The following is an 18,037-nucleotide window of genomic DNA, read 5'->3' as shown; positions in this document are numbered from 1 at the left end:
AAGGGACTGATGTACTCTTCCAGAAACTCCATCATCTCAAAGCTCCATTTGCCCAAGTTTTAAGATAACAATCTTGTCCCCTATTATTTTTTTCTTCTTCCTCTATAAACCAGATTTTTAACAAAAAAAGGCACCTCTTAACATCATTTCTTCATTTTCACTAACACCGTTTCAAAAGTTTGCTACTCCAGGGGAGAAGTAGGATGACTTGGAAAGAAGATGTTACACCAGGCTGTATGAGCATTTTTTTCAGTCCAGTAGTAGGCCTAGCTTCCATTTCCACATTATAGCAAGATCTGAGACAAGACACCTTGGAGGCTGCAGGTAAAAAGCTAAGAGAGATTTGCAAGTGCTTGATGCTACTGAAACCCTCAGCCCTTGAAACTCTTAAAATCTATTTATAGAATAAAAACAAGGAAGAAAACAGTCACAAACAGATGGGACAAGCTGAATAAAAGGGAAGTGTAAATTGACTTGGCCTGGGCAATGTTGGAAGATGTCTACAAGTACTTAATAGAGTTAAATGTTTAAAAAAGAAAATCATTTCCCTGTAAGTTCAGACTCTGAGGTGGTAAATAGCACCGTATGCCACACCATATGTCAGTCAGCAAACAACCTTCACAAATCATCTCTCAAAAACCATTCTCTGAATCATCTGGATTTCCCCACAAGCATGAAAAAGCAGTGACACAAGAAAATCCACACACTGTCCATGCATTAATCCTTTCAAAGATCAGGCAAATACAGGGCAGGATTTCAGTGTTTGGAAGGTGTCCATTTACTCCACAAAGAACCAGTGCCACTGATGTGAGCAGAATTAAGACCACACTCACTGAACCCACACACTACTCCCATTTAAAACAAAGACTATTTCTTTACCCCTGTCTTAAGTGACAAGAACAACCCAAGTTCTTTGGAGTTTCTGGTTTGTCGGACTTGCTGAGCTCAAGAGCTGCTGGACCAACTGGAAAAATTCCACGTAGCACTTCCCTGAGTTTTACAAGGCCTGCTGTGTGGATTTGAATGCCACACAGATTAGTCTGATTTAGAAAATGCAGCATTTGGGAAAAGAACAAGTTGCCTATGAATTTATTTAGGAAAATTAAATAAAACAGTGAAAACTTTCAAATCTCCAAACACTGTCTAGCCCTTCATATACAGCACTTTGTCTGGCAGTGTGCTAATAAAATTTCAGGCAAGAATTAGAAGGCTTAGATGTAGAATACTTTAACTCATCTATAATGCCCATGAATTAACATGTCAAATACCTCCATCTAAAAGTCCTTATTGGGTAGGTAAACTATCAGCAACACTAATGAGGAATGAGATTTTTCTTCATTTTAAGAAGTGTCACCAGTCCCAGAAGCTAGCTCTGGTGTGCTGCATGAGGAATGCCTTGCTGGGAGGGAAAAAAAGACCTTTCTTTCCCAGGAGACACACACGAGAGTGCAGGAGCACTACACGTGTATGCACACAATCAGGGCCAGAAATTAGTTCAAGGAGGCATGAAAACCCTACAACAAACAACTCCTGGGTCTTACTGTCATCTTACTGAAACTGCTATTTGCATAAATAGCTTTAAAAACTTGAGAAAGGTAGGCAAGTTCAAAAACTGCAGTCATTTTTAACCAAAAGCATTTCAGCAATGTGTGCTTCAGAAAGGAAGATCTCTGCCTGTCCCAAAGCATATGCCATGGGATTTCACTTATCCATTATCAGACACAGCTGGTCCAGAACTATGTGTTGTTCAGCAATCAAAACCCTCCTTATCGTCACAGTACCTGGGAAACTAAAATAAACAAATTCTTTTCCAACTTGTTTGCTGATGTTTAATTTATCCCTCTGAACACCTCTGAGAAGCCTCCAGAAATGAAGTAACAAAGTCAGAGAAGGAAGACCTAGAGAAGATTTTATCCCTCATGGACGTTATGCGTTATGGGGTTGAAGTTCTGTAACGAGGATATATTCTGCCCTCTGTTAAATCATGATTTGCTTCTCTAATCTATCAAAAATGTGGAAGAACAGGACGCATAAACCCAACAGAGTTAAACATATTATTTGCAGAATTTTGTTAATAAAAATTTCAACATTATTTAGAACGGAAGATTAGACTTGATAGTTCAGAACTCTTGAAACTTCTCACAGCTTTTCCATTTGGACATTTTATTTGCACCTTGCATTCAAAACAAAGTGCAGTATCCATATGGACCCTTGAGACAGCCTAACTCACTGCATTTCTAATGAATTTTAAAAAGACATTTAAACACTTCACAGATTTCTCCTGGGAACCCATGGTCCAAATAATTGGCTCAGCAGGGGATGCTGAAAAGACCTGCACCCCAGGAGTGCTGGGAGCATCATCCTGTCAGGTTTCTCCAAGATGACAAGGTCACCAGGTTAAGTGCACCAGGCTTTTCTGGTGTTTGGCTTCAGGACTCTGCTGACTTTGCTCTGCATGCTGAGGAATCCTTCTGACCTGTTTAATGGGTTGTCAGCTTTCTGCTTCACTAGCCAGTCCCCCATTCATTCCTCATGCAAATTGGTGCAACCTCCAGCAGAAATTACAACAAAGCATTCACACAGCTCAGTACAAAAACACCAGTTAGGGGCTACTCATTTTGAAGCATCCCAGTTTCTGAAAAGCTAGTTTGAGTTTACACAGTACTGAACAAAACATTAAACATTCTGCCCTTGAGTCTGTTATGTCAGAAGCAAACACAGATGTGAACACTGTGATACACCTCTGCATTGCTCCTTACAGCTCATGTTTTGGGTTCCTTATCTGCAGTAACCATTTCACAATGAACTTCCTCCTGCTGTAACAAGTCTGGATCCCACCAGTCACATAGGAGTATTTCAAGAGTTTACATTATAATTCCTTCTGAACTGTTTCTCCAGGTGAGTTGAATAGCCTCAGTTCATTCTGCCGTTCCTATTTTATTCTCCAAATGCAGGCAATGTACTATCTAAATCTGTCCTGAAACTCCAATCAGCAATTACCTTGGAAAAACCTTGAAAATCAACATCTACATTAATTCCTCTTCTTCTCCTTATTTTAAACACAAATAATTAGGAAGATTAGGGAAGGCAGACTGAGAGACACTTTCTATGGATTTATGACAGACTCTTTTAAAGACTTAAATAATTTATTTTCTACCTTGTCACACCAAAGTTGTGACCCAGGCTTTCTGAAGTGCAGTTTTCCATACCTGCTCCCAAACAACAGCACTAACACAAACCTTCTGCACTTTCCTGCCTACAGGAATATTCAACAGGGAAATTCCAAAATGCATATGCATAAATTAACACTTCAGTTGGAAATCCAAAATACTCTAAAGAACTGCAGGTTTTTGTGTATTCAAATTTTTCTGAAATTTTAACACATAAATGAGAAAAGCAACACAGCCTCCAGAAGCAGCCAAAGCTCCCAGTGCCAAGAATCTCTGAGCAACTGCCCCAGCTGGCCCTGACAATGCGGCCCAGAGCAAACCCTCCAACATCTCCATGCTAAGGAGCTCCTTGTCCAAAAGGGTAGGGAGTATTTTTAAGTCTCTCACAGGAGTATTATGAAGATTAATTAAGGTCTGAGCAGTGCTTTGAAGATCAAAACTGCTATGCTGTTATTTATTATTAAAGAACAACAAAGCGCATTCTTGTTGTCTGTAATTCAACTTCAGAGAAAACAGTGGACGAGCACATGTTCAAGTGCATAAATTAATTCTCCCTGCCCCAACAAGCTGCGATTTGTATAACTGCATTTTTAGCCACCAAAACCTCATCAGAAAGTCTATACTCATCCCTTTGAAATATTCTAAAGGCCTGAAGGAATATAACCAATGCAGTTTCTCTTCTGATTATTTCAAGGATAAGCTTTTCCTATCAGATATTTCTGCCTCAGTTCAGCAATGCCTTTTATCCTATCAGGAGCCCTTGGATTAACATTAGACATACACTGAAGTGCTTTGCTAAATCAGTTCAACACCTATTTTGGATGTTTGCATTCAAAAAGAACAACTGTATGACAGGCTGGGTAATTTTTTTTTTTGGAGGGGGAAGAAATCACAAGTATTTTGGAGCTCTACTTTCTCCACAGGTTTTCCCATCAGAAAATTATTGATCTCCTTTATAGATTAGTATTTCACAAAAATATCCACTGCTGAAAAATACACAGAAATACTCCATTGCATGGTGTATTACTAACTTACACTTTCTTCAAATGCATGCACAAATACAATTTGAAAATACTTACTAGAAATGCTCCCATCTTTCAACTATAGCTGTAACCTTAAAACATGGGATCACATGTATTTTGGCAGTATGTCCGCACAAAAAAAACCACAAATGTTAGTACTAAGAAGAATTTTAAAAACAGAATTAAAAGTTGTGAATAACTACTCTCAAGCCTTGCCACCACAGCCCTGTATTCCTGATCTTACTCACACAGCTGCAGCAGGTCAAGTTCTCCACCACCCCAGCACTAGGCTGCAGCCGTGCAAATATTTAAAGCAAACAAGGATTAGGAGCTGTTGGACTGCGAGGGTGGTGAGCGGAAAACTGGTGTAACTGGGCAGCGCCTGCCACCCTTCCACTGCAGACACTGCTGAGAAAGGGTCCAGTGTCTGCAGGATGCTGAGCACCTCCCCAGGGTCTCAGCCCCCACCACCTATCACAGGAAATACTTATACTTCATTGGATTACTTTTGGCTCTCTTCCCATTACCTTAGTCTGCACTGTAATTCTGCAGCACATTCTTATTAACAACTCGGATACCAGATTGTGAACTACTTCTGTACTTTTTCAACTGCTTTCAGGAGCAAGTTGAGTTATATTTAGCAGCCATATGGCATCCCTCCTCCACACGTTTGCTAGAGATAAGAACTGACAAATTAAGTTTTCTAAACCACCAATCTATATGTTTTCATTTCCAGTTTTAATCATAGATGTTAACTGTGGTTTAATTGTTAACCCTGGTATTTGCCAAACAGGAAATGCAAAGAATACCTCTAGCAAGGGATGCAATCACATAATGAAGTTTTCTTGCAATCTACGTGAAACTGTTAAGAAAGCTCCTAAGCTGTATTCCAGACAGTTACACTCTTCTTAAATTAATACAGTATGGCTACATAACTGAATAGCCACGGGTGTATTGGCTTCCTTATGCGATTGGCAATTGTTCTGTGTATGGGTGACTGAACGTAGGTTACTTGAGCAGCTCAAGCTGCTGCATATCTTAACAGGGGAGAAAGTCAAGAGCACAGTGACAACCAATTCATATCCCATAATGAACTTCAAAGACAAGGGCAACCACCACACAGTTTTCCCATGCTCCTGGGAACCAGGTTTACAAAGCTAAATCTTCCCACAGCCCAGACTAATTTCACAGAAACTGTAGTCAGAGGTTAGAAAGAGATCAACAGTTTTAAGAACCAAGACATTTGAGAGCTGCTGTCATTCAGGGCAGCTGAAAAGGCAGGCTGAACATATGACAAGGATCTACAGCAGCCTCATCCTGAGTGCCACCCCATGTGTACATCCTCAGGGAAAAGAAAAAAGGGGTGAAGAACTGGAAGCCCCTGATAATTTGAAAGAAATTGATTTTTTTTCCTCTCTACCAGCAAGAGGAATCACTGCTTAAAATACTTATCTGTCAGCCAGATCATACCTGAAGGCTAACTCTTCCTTCTGGTACCTGGAGCTTTCCCAATTCCTTCCGTGCTTTTCTGGGAACCAGGTATGCAGGGAACACCCCGAGAAAAGCTCTCACTCAGGTGGCTACAGCCATGAACATCACCTGGCTGCAAACTGGTGTGAAGCATCCTCTCCAAGGGTGACTGCACAAAGACAACCAGATTCCAGGTCTCATTCCATGCCTCCACTTGTTTTGCACCTAGTTCAATTCTTAAGAGGCAAACCCAGCTTCTCCCTTCTGTCCAAAGAACTGCAGAGCAGCACAGAGTGTTTCTCCAGCAGGGGAAGGAAGGACAGACATGCACATTACATGCATGCCTGAGCACACTTATGAGCTGCACACTTATCCTGCATGTCCAGGATGAGAAATATAAATGAACAACTCTGTTTCTTCCAGCTGGTGTGTTATGTTCACTACTCAAGGAAAAATAATAAACCCTCAATAAAATGGTTTCTCTCCCTCTGCACGAAGCAATTTGGAGAATCTGTTAATCCAGTGCAGCCCATCCTCTGCTTAAGCCTTGTAAAGTTCATGAAGGTGAATGATAAGGCACAAATCACTGCCTGCATCAGAACCTTCATGCTGGACAACCCACTGGAGACCAATGTGCCAGTCAACACATTTTGCAAAGAAGTAACAATTTCTTCCGAACATTGATAATTCCCTACCATCCTGAGGAGACAGCTACCAGTGAATGAAAAATAATTGTGAAGTCAGAACAACACCAGGAAGCAAATTGCTTCACACGCCAGAATCTCTAGCACAGAACATCTGGGAGAGAACAAAATCAAAATGTTTAAGGATGCAATCAATCATTAAGATTTCTCCCAAAAAAGACAGCACACACACTCATTTGTTCAAAACTTGCCTTGGTGAAAAAAAAGGTAAGAATAACCATCCGAGCATGCTTGATTATCAAATCAGAGCTCTGTGGGAAGAATAAGTAAGGGAGTCTTCCAATTAACTTTTTTTTTTTTTTTCTTTAAATGCAGTCATTGAACGCTGCTGCAGAAAGCTGTCGGGAAAAGCAAATCCCTGGTCTTCTGGCAGTTTTTCCCATTCCTGAACAATTCCTCCTTCAGATGCACAGCCACAAGGGTTCAAAGGTCCCCCCAGCCTTTGTTCTCAGTTCCAGAGTGGTTACAAACAAACTTTTGTTCCTGTTTCTTCAATGAAATAAGCTGTAGCAGTTACCAATGACTGAACTTTACGTCTGAAGCTTGCCTTGCGCATCATGCAACAGGACGACTACAGAATCTCATTTATATTTCCAAAAGTAAGTTATCAGAACTTTTGCTGAAATAAAAATCAAGCACTCCTTACTGATTCAACCTCCAGTGAACATATTACACCTCTGCAGATTCCTAGAAGCGAGGAAGAAGGAACACATTCTGGTTTACAGATTGTGCCAAAGAATTACTTTTGGTTTATCTGAATATTTATAGCTGTTGCTCATTCATCTGTGAGTTTTACAAAACCCCTATATTTTATATTTTAGTACAAAAGTGGTATCATCATCCATACATTATAAATACACATACAAGCATTAACAACAAATCATGATACCCAAACAGCAATTTTCATTTCTATCCCAGACAGAGTGCAAGGGATAAGATGATAATCATAAGGGCAAGTTATGGAAAGCAGCTACTGAAATGTATTCATAGTCCATGAAAGGTTGATTTGCAAATTGTTGATAAAATTTGTAAAGATTCCATCACATTGTATCCACTGCTATGTAAATTTGGGAGGAAGAACAAGCAAGGTGCATTATTGAGCAAGATATCAGTGTTTTTGAAGTCAAAATAAATTTTAAAAACTACTGAAATCACCCTGTTAAAAGACTGATTGTTCCCAGCAGGCAGGAGTTGACTCTCTAGAGATGCTTCTTGTAAAACACAAACACAAAAGGCCTGGCACAAGGCTGCTATTATGAAATCTAATGAAGACATTCATGAATCATAACAAGGAGGAAAAGGGTAAATATCAGCAAACACTCAGACTCTTGCAGCAATTAAAATTGTGCACGAACAGGGCTGTCCAGCTACGTTCTTCATAATAGCCACTCTTATGCCTCAGCGAAGTCTGTAAGAATATGGCAAAATTATAACATTTAGATTTGGAAAACTTTTTCATTTTAGGCTGGCACCAAAAAACCAAACTGTTTTCAAAACACCAAGCACTGCATCTTCTCTTTTTCACTAGAGAACTCACAGACACCTTGGGCATCCTGAGTATCCAGGCCAGAAAGTTCATTGCCCAAACGCCAGGAAACATTGTTACTGAAATTAAAGGGGGGGGGGGGGGGGGGGGGAGCACAACCACATAACTTCAATATTTTAATAGAAATGTTCTGAGTAAGTAATAAATATCTCTCAGATAACAAAATACACAGAGAATTAAATATGTCTTTCTGTAAGAAGCACGAATTTTCAAACCACATATAACTTAACACCTTGCCATCAAAGAAATTTTTGGGAAAACTGATTTTCTCTATCTCCCAGTCAGGGGTGACAAAGCTTTCAGCAAACCACCTTTCATGCATGTATGTTTAAAGGAATTCACCCATTGGAAGAGCTGCCACCAGAAGACCTAAGGGCACAACTTGGCTCACCAAGCGTCCCTCCATTGAACAAGAAAACCTCAAGGATATTTAAGCATTTAATTTTACCCTGAAATCCATAGGAAGCCAGGCTCCAAAGTGCTCGCAGTCCTGGTTTAATGAATTAATGGTGAAAAATGGAGAAACTCCAGCTCCTCTGATTCTTAATGAGTTATAATGGATACACTAAAATGTATTCTACAAACATCAGTACTGAGATGAGGGCAGGCAAAACCCCCAGGCACACCAGGGACAGGATGGAGGAGCAACAAGCGCAGCTTCTTCATCAGCAAAAGTAACTGAGATGACCAAGAGGGTGAACGATTCATTGATCAGTAACAGATGCACAGCTATTGCTTCAACCACTGACCTCATACCATGTCAGGACACAATCAAAATGTTGCAACATAGCTACTGAAATAAGACTGAAAGACAATAAAGGTGCCCACGACAACTATTTTAAAAAGTGGAGGTATATTTTATTTTCTAAATCATAGGTTAAAAGCTGCTGAGCCATATTCTCATAGAATATTAAGAGATGGCACTATGAACTCCAGAACTACACATGCATAACTTCAGCACAGAGCAAGAACATCCTCTGAATGGTACCTTCAGTGTCAATCATCACCTGGCAATACTAAATACATTCAAATCGTGAGCATGATGAGAGTTAACACTGGGCTTAATCATAAAGCAAGACAATAGCACGAGGAAGCACATACGTGGCACATTTACCAACCTGATTACAGTAAACCTGGTAGCATTGGTTTATCAGCTTAATCAATCAGCAGGTAATTAACTGTGCATTTAACAACCAGGTAAAGTTTCTTCCAAGGGAAAATCAGATTGGAAAAGTCAACATCAGCTTAAACACTATTCACTTCCTGTTCCACTGCTGGCAAAGCAAATCCAGTTTACTAAATAGTTTAAAGGGCGGTTTTTAATTATTTTGCACACTTCCAAAGAATCCAGCACTACAAACAAATATGGATAAGCGGATCTACTGCAGTAAGCACAGACCTCAGAACCACAAAATACCACTGAAATAAACACCCAGAGACTTCTTAACGTGCTTAACAGCCCCAGCACTCTGCACTGCAGAAATCCCATACATTACTGGGGATATTATACAAGACAGAGGCCACAAACAGCTGCAGTTTCCTGTTCTGTGCAACAAAATCCTAACTTGGAGCATCTCCTTCAGACTTCTCCAGTACCTCATATTTCTAAAGCAATCTTGGAAAACTAATATACAACAAGACAATCTTGTGAGTGAGATTTACATATTTTACCTGGTTTCTAGTGGCACACACACCTCCCTAGGAACATGCAGAAACTACTCAACAATCTATACATATCTAAAATCTTTCCCACTGCAGAAATCGAGGGCTCACAGACAGTGTGGGAGAAACACAGCAAGGCACATACAGAAACGGAACAAGGATTCAAATGAGCAACTCAGTTTTGCTGCCTTGCTACACTTCTTACCCATCACAATAATTAAAAATTGAAAACTGAAGATTTTCAACTTTAATTTAGCAGCAAAGATAACAACTTTACAGCTACAACATGGGTTTACAAAAATAAAACCTAAGCAAAGCAAACAAAAACCCTCAAAATTAATATTGAAGAGGAACAGTTTCAGCCGAACCGGGTTAGAATTGCTAAATTACTCCTGACCCATAGCATCACATCCTCGGGCTCTCCAAATTCTGGTTGGCTGGAAAACCTAATCTGCATAACAATAAACACCAAAAATGGCTTCTCTTTAGTGTCCTCGACGTGCACACCCCTCCTCTCCAACTGTGCTCAGCCAGCCTGCTCAAAAGATTAGCATAAGAATAGAAATCACTGGGAAAATCCACATGCTCCGGCTGCCCAGACTTGTTGACCTGCCTCACCCCGAATACCAAAATGAATGATTTTTCCAAGGAAAGCTGTTACGGACTTTAAAAGCTGATAAACACTGCAATCTGTTTCTCTTTTATTGCATTATCACATAACCCAAGAGCAGCTACCAGAGCCGAACAGTAAGGCAGAACCATTTCCACTGCTGGAAGCACAGACTCACAACGTGCTCAAGTTCAAATTCCTGCATGAGTCTGGTGGGGAAGAACGGCTGTGTCAGGATCCTTCTCAGCTTGGACCTACCTGGCCCATCATCAAACCCATACAAGCAGCGAGCTCATCGGCCTTGCTGGTACACAATGCTGCTGCTGCATAGCGAAGGCTGAAACCAGATCCAGGAGCTGCAGGTGAGGAGCACACCTGGGAGAGGACCTGGCCCTGTGGACACCACACCTGGCAGAGACCATCCATGCTCTCAGTCCCACAGGACCATTTTGGTTCTGCAGCCAAAATTTACAAGCTTACCTACATCTTTTTCCCTTTCTCTGGCACCAGGAGAGACAATAGCACTTGCCTTGGTCACAGCTACTGGAATCAGAACTACTGCAAAGGTAAGAATATTTTGAGGAAATGCAAATGAAAATAATCCCCCAGTTCATGAAAAAGCCAACATGTTCCTCTTACTGGTGGAGAGCAGTTCACAAAGGCCAAGGGAACCCATCTCAATTCTTCTCTCCAACAAAAACTATTCTATCCATAAAAATGTATGAAAAACACCACTTATTTTTGGAAACATAGACATTGGGATCCTGCAAAAGACACTGAGCTTTTGTACAAACATATTACTGTATTTGACGTGTTTGTTTTGAAATGGGGGAAGTTGACTGGAATCATCCCCATAATGTGGCCTGACACTTCATGCAAAACAATGCACTCAGACAGCAAAATGACATTTCCTTTTCAGAAGTTCACAAAAGAACCAGAAGCCCAGGGGGAAAATGGCCAAAGTAGCACTATTCCCCTTTTTTTGTTGGATTTCCTCCACTCCCTCTAGGATCTTCTCTCCAGGCAGTAAGTCACCACTGTAGTCATCCCCCTTAAATTGAACATGATGATCATCATTCCCCTCACTTTGCATTACAGAAAAGAGATTGTTAAGGGCTGTGATCCTGATATTTCACAACCCAGTATCAGCAATTGATACAAAACTACTGCAACATCCAGCTACAGACTGGACACAAAACCCAAAAACTAAAGCAGTTCCCAGATGACATTTCTGCTGACTTGCCTCAGATGTATTTGTCTGTTTCTGAAGAAACAAAGAGCACTTCAAAAAAACAAACCCCAGATTAAGACCACAAACTGAAAGATTGGCCAATAATTTGCTTCTAGCAATGGATTAATATTTCTTCTGTACATTATACATGGCATTAATACCACAGTAACACTTTCACTTCTGTTTCCCTAAGTAACAGGTTTTGCATTTTTCCAGACTGACCCCATTTCCCCCCACTTTATTATCTCTATCACCATATGCTCTCAAATGACTAGAATGTTGATTCTTGCAGCTGGCTTCAATGTGTTCAAACTCCCCAACCCCATCAGCTCCACATGCAAGCACCCTGGTAAGGTTCCGATAAGTTTCATGAAAACAAACCAGTCCAAGCAGGAGAACTATTTACTGCTCTTTTATCATAAAGAATATGTAATATTTTACTAACCAGTCAAAACAAGTTGCTCACTCAAGGCTAACCTGATTTTAGGAGAGAAGACCTCTGAGCAGTGGGAGAGAAACTGCACATTCTCAATAAGCCCATGCAGGATATTTGTCCCTGTGCTGCAGAAGCTCCAACCTTAAACACTTGAAATAGATTTTAAGAGTCCTGGGAAACCAACTCATTCAGGTAATTTCAAAGAAGAGTGGTCACCTTTGGATTACACACTTACAGCTGTTTCTTGAAATCGAATGGCATACTTTAAGCTTCTACCTTGTTGCCTTTCCACCTGTTCCTCTCAATTGCATTCTTCCTAATGCCAGGACCAGCCAACACAACAAACTGGGCAACCACGGAGGCTGTCCAAGCCTCTGTCCAAAGTGCTGTTTTCTACACAATCTCACGAGGAAAGGACAGAGAAGGACTAAAAACTGACTCGCTCCCATGACCTTCAAACAATACAGCAGTCCTCGGTCAGGTGTGGAGCAGCCGTTTGCCATCGGAGACAGATTCCCAAGGGAGAACAAGATGGGACACGCGGTTTGCAAAAAAAAAACCAGCACCATAGGTGGGTACACACGTGCGAATTTCAAAGGTTCGTTTACCTTTTTCCCAAGCTGCCATTGCTCACTCAGAGCCCAGAAGTGTTATGGGTCCCTATAAACCTCACTCCGACATCCACCGCTCACCTCCTTCTGCAACTGGGCGGGAAGCTCCCCGAGATAATTTGGATAAACCACCTCCGCGAGCACACCTAGCACCTGCTGGGCGCTGTTCACACGGTCCCTGGTCAGGGCTGGCCCAGGACACGAGCCCTGCGTGCCCGCAGCAGCCGCACAAAGGGAGCAGGACAATGGAGCCGGCACAAAGCCGCGTCCCCACGCCGAGCCCTACGCGGGGATGGCACGCATGGGCTGAAATGCCCATTATTCCTCCTTGACAGTGATTGTTCCCCGGCCACTGGAGAATTCGCCCGCCTGTGAGACCCTCGGCGACACGGGCGGAGCTCCAGGAGCGGGAAGGGGGAGCCCCGGGACGAATAAAAGCCCACCACGACAAACCCACGACTGCTTTTATTCGGGGATTTTTCCTCTTTCTCCCGCCCATGGCGACAGCGGCCGCGGCGCGCGCCCCATCACCCACCCCAGCGCCGCCCTCATGACCTGCAGGGCGCTGTCGCGACACTATCGCGACCGCCGGTGTTATGCCGACCTGTCCCCTTAGCCCTCCCCTCTGCTGGCCGCGCTCACCTCGCTCCGCCGCCGCGGGGCCGCGCCGCCACCGCCGCTCAGCAGCCCCGTCCCGCCGCCCCCAGCGCCATGGCCGCGGCCGCCGCAGGTAAGGAGGAGCCGCCGGGAAGGGGCCGGCGAGGGCCCGGCGAGGGGGATCGGCGTCCGGCACACGCCCCCCGCTCGGGCTCAGGCATAGGCAGCGGGGCCCATGCGCGCTGCTGCTGCCGCCGGCTCCGCCCCTACGCCGGGAAGGGCGGGCGTGAGGCGGCGGCCGAGGGAGGGAGGGGAAAAGAGATGGAGAGGGGTATAGGTGGGTGAAGGGAGGGATGACGGGGCCGGAGGATGGCGCGGTGTCGGGGTGGCCGTGAGGGGGACACGGAGGAGGGAGCTCAGGATGGGGCTGGCAGGGCAGCGTATCCCTTTCTACCACTCCGGCATCAGGAGGAATTTCTTCAGAGAAAGGGTGATTAGATTTTGGAAGGGGCTGCCCAGGGAGGTGGTGGAGTCACTGTTCCTGGTGCTGTCCAAGGAGTGACTGGAAGTGGCACTCAGCTGGTCTGGGTAACAAGGTGGGTATCGGTCACAGGGTGGACTCGATGGTCTCAGAGGTCTTTTCCAACCGAAATTACTTTGGGATTCCGGGACCAAAGCCACCACAGCTGGGCTGACGGTGATGGGGAAGGTGTGGGTCTGGGCACAGGGAAACGTTTTCTCCTCAGTGTGGGAAGGCACTGTCGGGTGCGCCTGGGTTTGGGGCCAGGAGAAGAGGGGGAGGGTGTGACAAGCGGAGCAGGACTGTGAAGGTTCTGGGGTTATTTCACAGAATCCCACAATGGCTGAGGCTGGAGGGGACCACAGAGGGTCATCAGGTCCTAGGTCTCCTCTCCAGCAGGGCCATCCCAGAGTACAGGACACAGGATTGTGTCCAGTGGGTTCTGGAATATCTCCAGTGAGGGACACTCCCCATCCTCTCTGGACAATCTGTTCAGTGCTTGATGGCTACATAGGGCAGAAGTTCTTCCTCATGGTCAGCTGGAACTTCCCCCACACATGAGTTCCTGCCTGTTCCTCTTGTCCTGTTGCTGGGTACCATGGAGCAGAGCCTGGTCCATCTTCTTAGCACCCCCTCTTTATATATTTACACACACTTATGAAGTGCATTTGGAGTTCAGGGATGTGTGAGGTGCTGATCCAGAGGCAGGAGAAGGGATGGGGCTGGCGGGGCCTGCAGTGGCTCTGTGTGTGCCATAGTGAGGCCAGGGCTGCTCCTGTCACAGGATGGTGGGGTTGGAAGGGACCTCTGGAGATCATCTGGGCCAACTCCCCCACCAAGACAGGATCACCTGGAGCAAGTGACACAGGAACATGTCCAGGATGAGTTTTGAATGTCTGAGTATGCAGAAACTCACCAAAGAGTTTCTGAAGTTTGTGTGTTTTTTACTTTGTCTAAGCCACACACCCCTTCTGATGGGAGGGGTTCCAGCCAGAAAGGATGTACCAGGTAGCTGCCTACACCACGACCCTCCCACCTCACTGTGCTAGTGCAAGACTAAGAAAGGTGTTTTATTGCAGTCACATGCAGACATGTTTATCTGTGGACAGGCCACTTGCACACCCTGTTGACAATGCAAAAATTTCCCCTCTAGTTGAGCTTTGAATTTATTAAACCTGTATGGGACACTGTTGTTTTATCAGTAAAAGTTAATTCACACTTTTAAGTGAGATTTAAGTATTAACCACAAACTCCTTCCTCCAGCTAAGTGCCTCTGTGAAAGCAAGGACCTGCTGTAGTAGAGGATCTTTTAGATAGAGCCATTACCTGTGTGTTGTGTTTCGATGGCTCACACTAAACCACTTCATAATGTGCTTTACTGTTTCATTAGCATGGCCAAGAACACACTACTCGATCTTGCTGTCAGTAGGAGGTGTGGAAACTCCTCCCTGATAATTATGGCAGTTGGTGACCGCAGATCTTACAAGTCTGATTGCTGGTGTTGTTTACTCCTCCAGCAGCGGCACTGCAAGGCAGTTAACCTGGGAGCACTCCTTGCCTTTGGCCAGGGCCCAGAGCCACGGGGTGAGGAACGTGGAGTGGGGGTATGGATCATGCACCTGGCATTCACAGAGAACTGAGGGGGGGGCTGTGCCTGGGCTTGGCCATATTTGCATTGCAAAAGCAAATATGAAATGGCCCAGTTGATATGTTTTCAGAAATGTCCTAAATGAAAGGCATAATTGAAACTGTTCCGCAAGCTGTATTTGATGCATTCTGGTTTTCATTCCATCTGTGAAACACTGTAAAGGAAGTATAAAATCTACATTAGGGCTGTGGTGATACCAGCTACCCAGAGTGTTTGGATAAATGATACCACTGTTTGCTAATGTATTGGGTGACCAAGAAGCCAAGTAAGCAGAAATTCCAAATTGAGAGTTATAATTTAAAGGATTTGAAAAATTTCTAGTTGTTGTGATGAAACTTTTCAGAGCCTATTGTGAATAACTGATGGTAACTGTAAATGTCCAGAGTCTGGAACAATAGCTGCAGGACGTGAGCATATGCTGTGCCAGATGCCAACAAACAAAACTGGAGTTAAGAACATTGGTGGGGCTGGGGCTCCACAGGTAAGGAGACGGCAAATCATGAAGATGTTGAACAGTAGTCCCTAAAACAGAAAAGAGCATAATTATATGGGCTAATAAACAAAAAAGGTGGCAGAAAATATACAAATTAGAGTGATGACAAGGCAAAATGATGTGATGTATTGTGCTGTCTACAACTCCGGTCCTGTCAAACCTGACAAGTGAATTAGGATGAGGCAGGATAGTCCCTGCATGGCTCACTGCTGATAAACCCCAGGGTGCCAGAAGCGATTTGTTGGCTCTGTATTTAGGAGAGAGAAGATTCAGTAATGTGTAAGGAGGCGATCTCCATCTATCCATCCCTGATCTGGATAACTTTGAAATTCCCGGAGGAAAGATACCGGGAGCATCCCCAAGCAGCTGTGCCTTTCTGGCTGTAATAGATGCCATCATCTCACTTTTGTGGTTTTGCCTCTTCCTGATTTTGACTGGCTGCTGCTGTGTGATGTTTGCAAGGCCTGTTTGTTGCTCTTCCCTAGCAGAGCATTTTTCATCTTTCCTCTCTAACTAAAAACAAATGGTGGGCTGTATGTGGGAATTCGGCTTGGGAAAACCGGAGATCAAAGAAAGGTCTTGACTCAGTGCTGAGGATCTTGCATGAATTTCCCTTTAACTGCCTCCCATCAAGCTGTGCCTTGTGATTTGAATCTCACTGCCTTCGCTTTTGTGTCTGAACATTTTGCTTAAAAAGATAAATAAATAAGGGGAGAATGTGTACCTCTCCCCTTCTCACACTTTCTGTTTCTTGTCAGTTCTCAATATTGCTAATTTTCTGGAAAAATTTAATGGCTCTTGGGGATGCCAGGAAATGCTTCACCAGCACAGAGCCCTGATATCCAGCTCTGCCAAATAGGAAAGGACTGATCTGAACTGCTTCAGCCCTTGCCAGTTATAGGTTGCTACTGTGTCCACAGGGCCTGTCTGCCCTTTCCATTCATCTGAAGGTCACTTGGTCCTCACCACCTCATCAGCAAGTTAGCCAGGGCAACCAGGAAAAAAACTTCCCCAGGGGATGAGAAGAAGGGATATGATCAGGTGGCAGTTCCCCCAGGTCTGATTTCTTGTTTTCAGCTTTTAAAAACTGGTGCATATCTATTTGTTGGCAAGGGTACCTATTTTTTTTTTATCATGTGTGAGAGGATTTTTGATCCATATGGTTTTCTTATTCCGTGATTTTTTTTTTTCCTCTGATGAAGAAGATCAGGGAAACTGAAAGGGATTTTGCCTAGCTTGGAATTTTTGGGATTTTGCAGGTGGCTTTTTTGCCTGGGAATGTCAATGGCAAGATGTCTCTGCTGAGAGAAGCCCTAGAGAGCAGCTATGTGCTAGCTGGTACAGAATTTGGTTCTGGTTTCCATGAGCTGGCCTGGCTGTGCTTTGAGGTGTTGATGTGAGATAACTGTATCTTTCCTTCCTAACTTAATGTTCTTCTTCTTTTAAATATTTTTCTTGGAGTAAAATTATAAATATTTAAGAAATCAGTTGCATTTGGAGACTTCTGAGCTTTGTATGTTTGTTCTGAGAAGATGCTGATGCCAAACAGTACTAGACTCTGTTTACAAAATAAACTGGGACCACAAGGAAGACATGTGAAAGATGTGTTTCTGTTCATGAAAGCTGATTTGCACTTCTGTAGCACCTTTCCTCACAGTGTTTCAGGGCACAGCACAAGCATTAGTCATGGCTCATGCCAGATTTGGGAGATGAGTGAGGCAATTCCTGTCACCCTTCAGAGGATGAGTCTCGGGTATATCCCAGGGAGAAAGGCAAGTCCTTTCTGGAGCAGGGTTGTGGCAGCTTGTGCTAGGGGTGGTGAATTTGGGCTGGGGCTCCGAAATAATCTCTGCAGAGACATGAGCTGGTATATCAGAACCCTTAAAGTGGTTTTGCCATCAAGAAAAAAGCATGATCCTAAAAATAAGACTACTTTCATTAACTTCAGTTTTGAGCTAATCTTCATTCCTGCTGGAAAAGCAAGTAATTCAGTTAGGATTGGGATATCAAGTGTGAAATCTTGCCTCTCTTGAAGCCACCAGGCACATTGCTGTTGACAATTGAAGTCAGACTCTTTCCCAAAAGTAGATATTAATGATAAGACCAAGAGATTTCATCCACGTAACTTCAGTAGCAAATTTAGCATGTTTGAGAGGACTGTGCGGGAGGAGATATAAAGGCTCTACTCATTTACCAATATTCCAACTCATGTTTTCAGAGAATAAATATATCTTTTTCTGGCAATGGGTGTATTGACTCTGTCTGGCTCATTGCTCAGGTGGTCACTCTGTTGTGACAGGTTGTGCTCCATTCCCCA

The 18,037-nt window shown here is 43.6% G+C and overlaps 1 protein-coding gene across 2 annotated transcripts in view; it reads right to left on the bottom strand.

The window, feature by feature from the left end:
- ARHGAP32 (Rho GTPase activating protein 32) overlaps window positions 1-13,304 on the bottom strand; it is a 237,706-nt gene extending 224,402 nt beyond the window's left edge. For both annotated transcript variants that reach the window (XM_059867416.1, XM_059867415.1), the window contains exon 1: window positions 13,105-13,304. The gene's annotated coding sequence lies outside the window, so the exon portion shown is untranslated. The remainder of the gene's footprint in view (window positions 1-13,104) is intronic.
- Window positions 13,305-18,037: the final 4,733 nt, after the last annotated feature.

Source organism: Haemorhous mexicanus, chromosome 24 (genome assembly GCF_027477595.1).
Source record: "Haemorhous mexicanus isolate bHaeMex1 chromosome 24, bHaeMex1.pri, whole genome shotgun sequence".
In the NCBI taxonomy this organism is placed as follows: domain Eukaryota; kingdom Metazoa; phylum Chordata; class Aves; order Passeriformes; family Fringillidae; genus Haemorhous; species Haemorhous mexicanus.
This window is presented reverse-complemented; position numbering and strand designations above follow the sequence as displayed.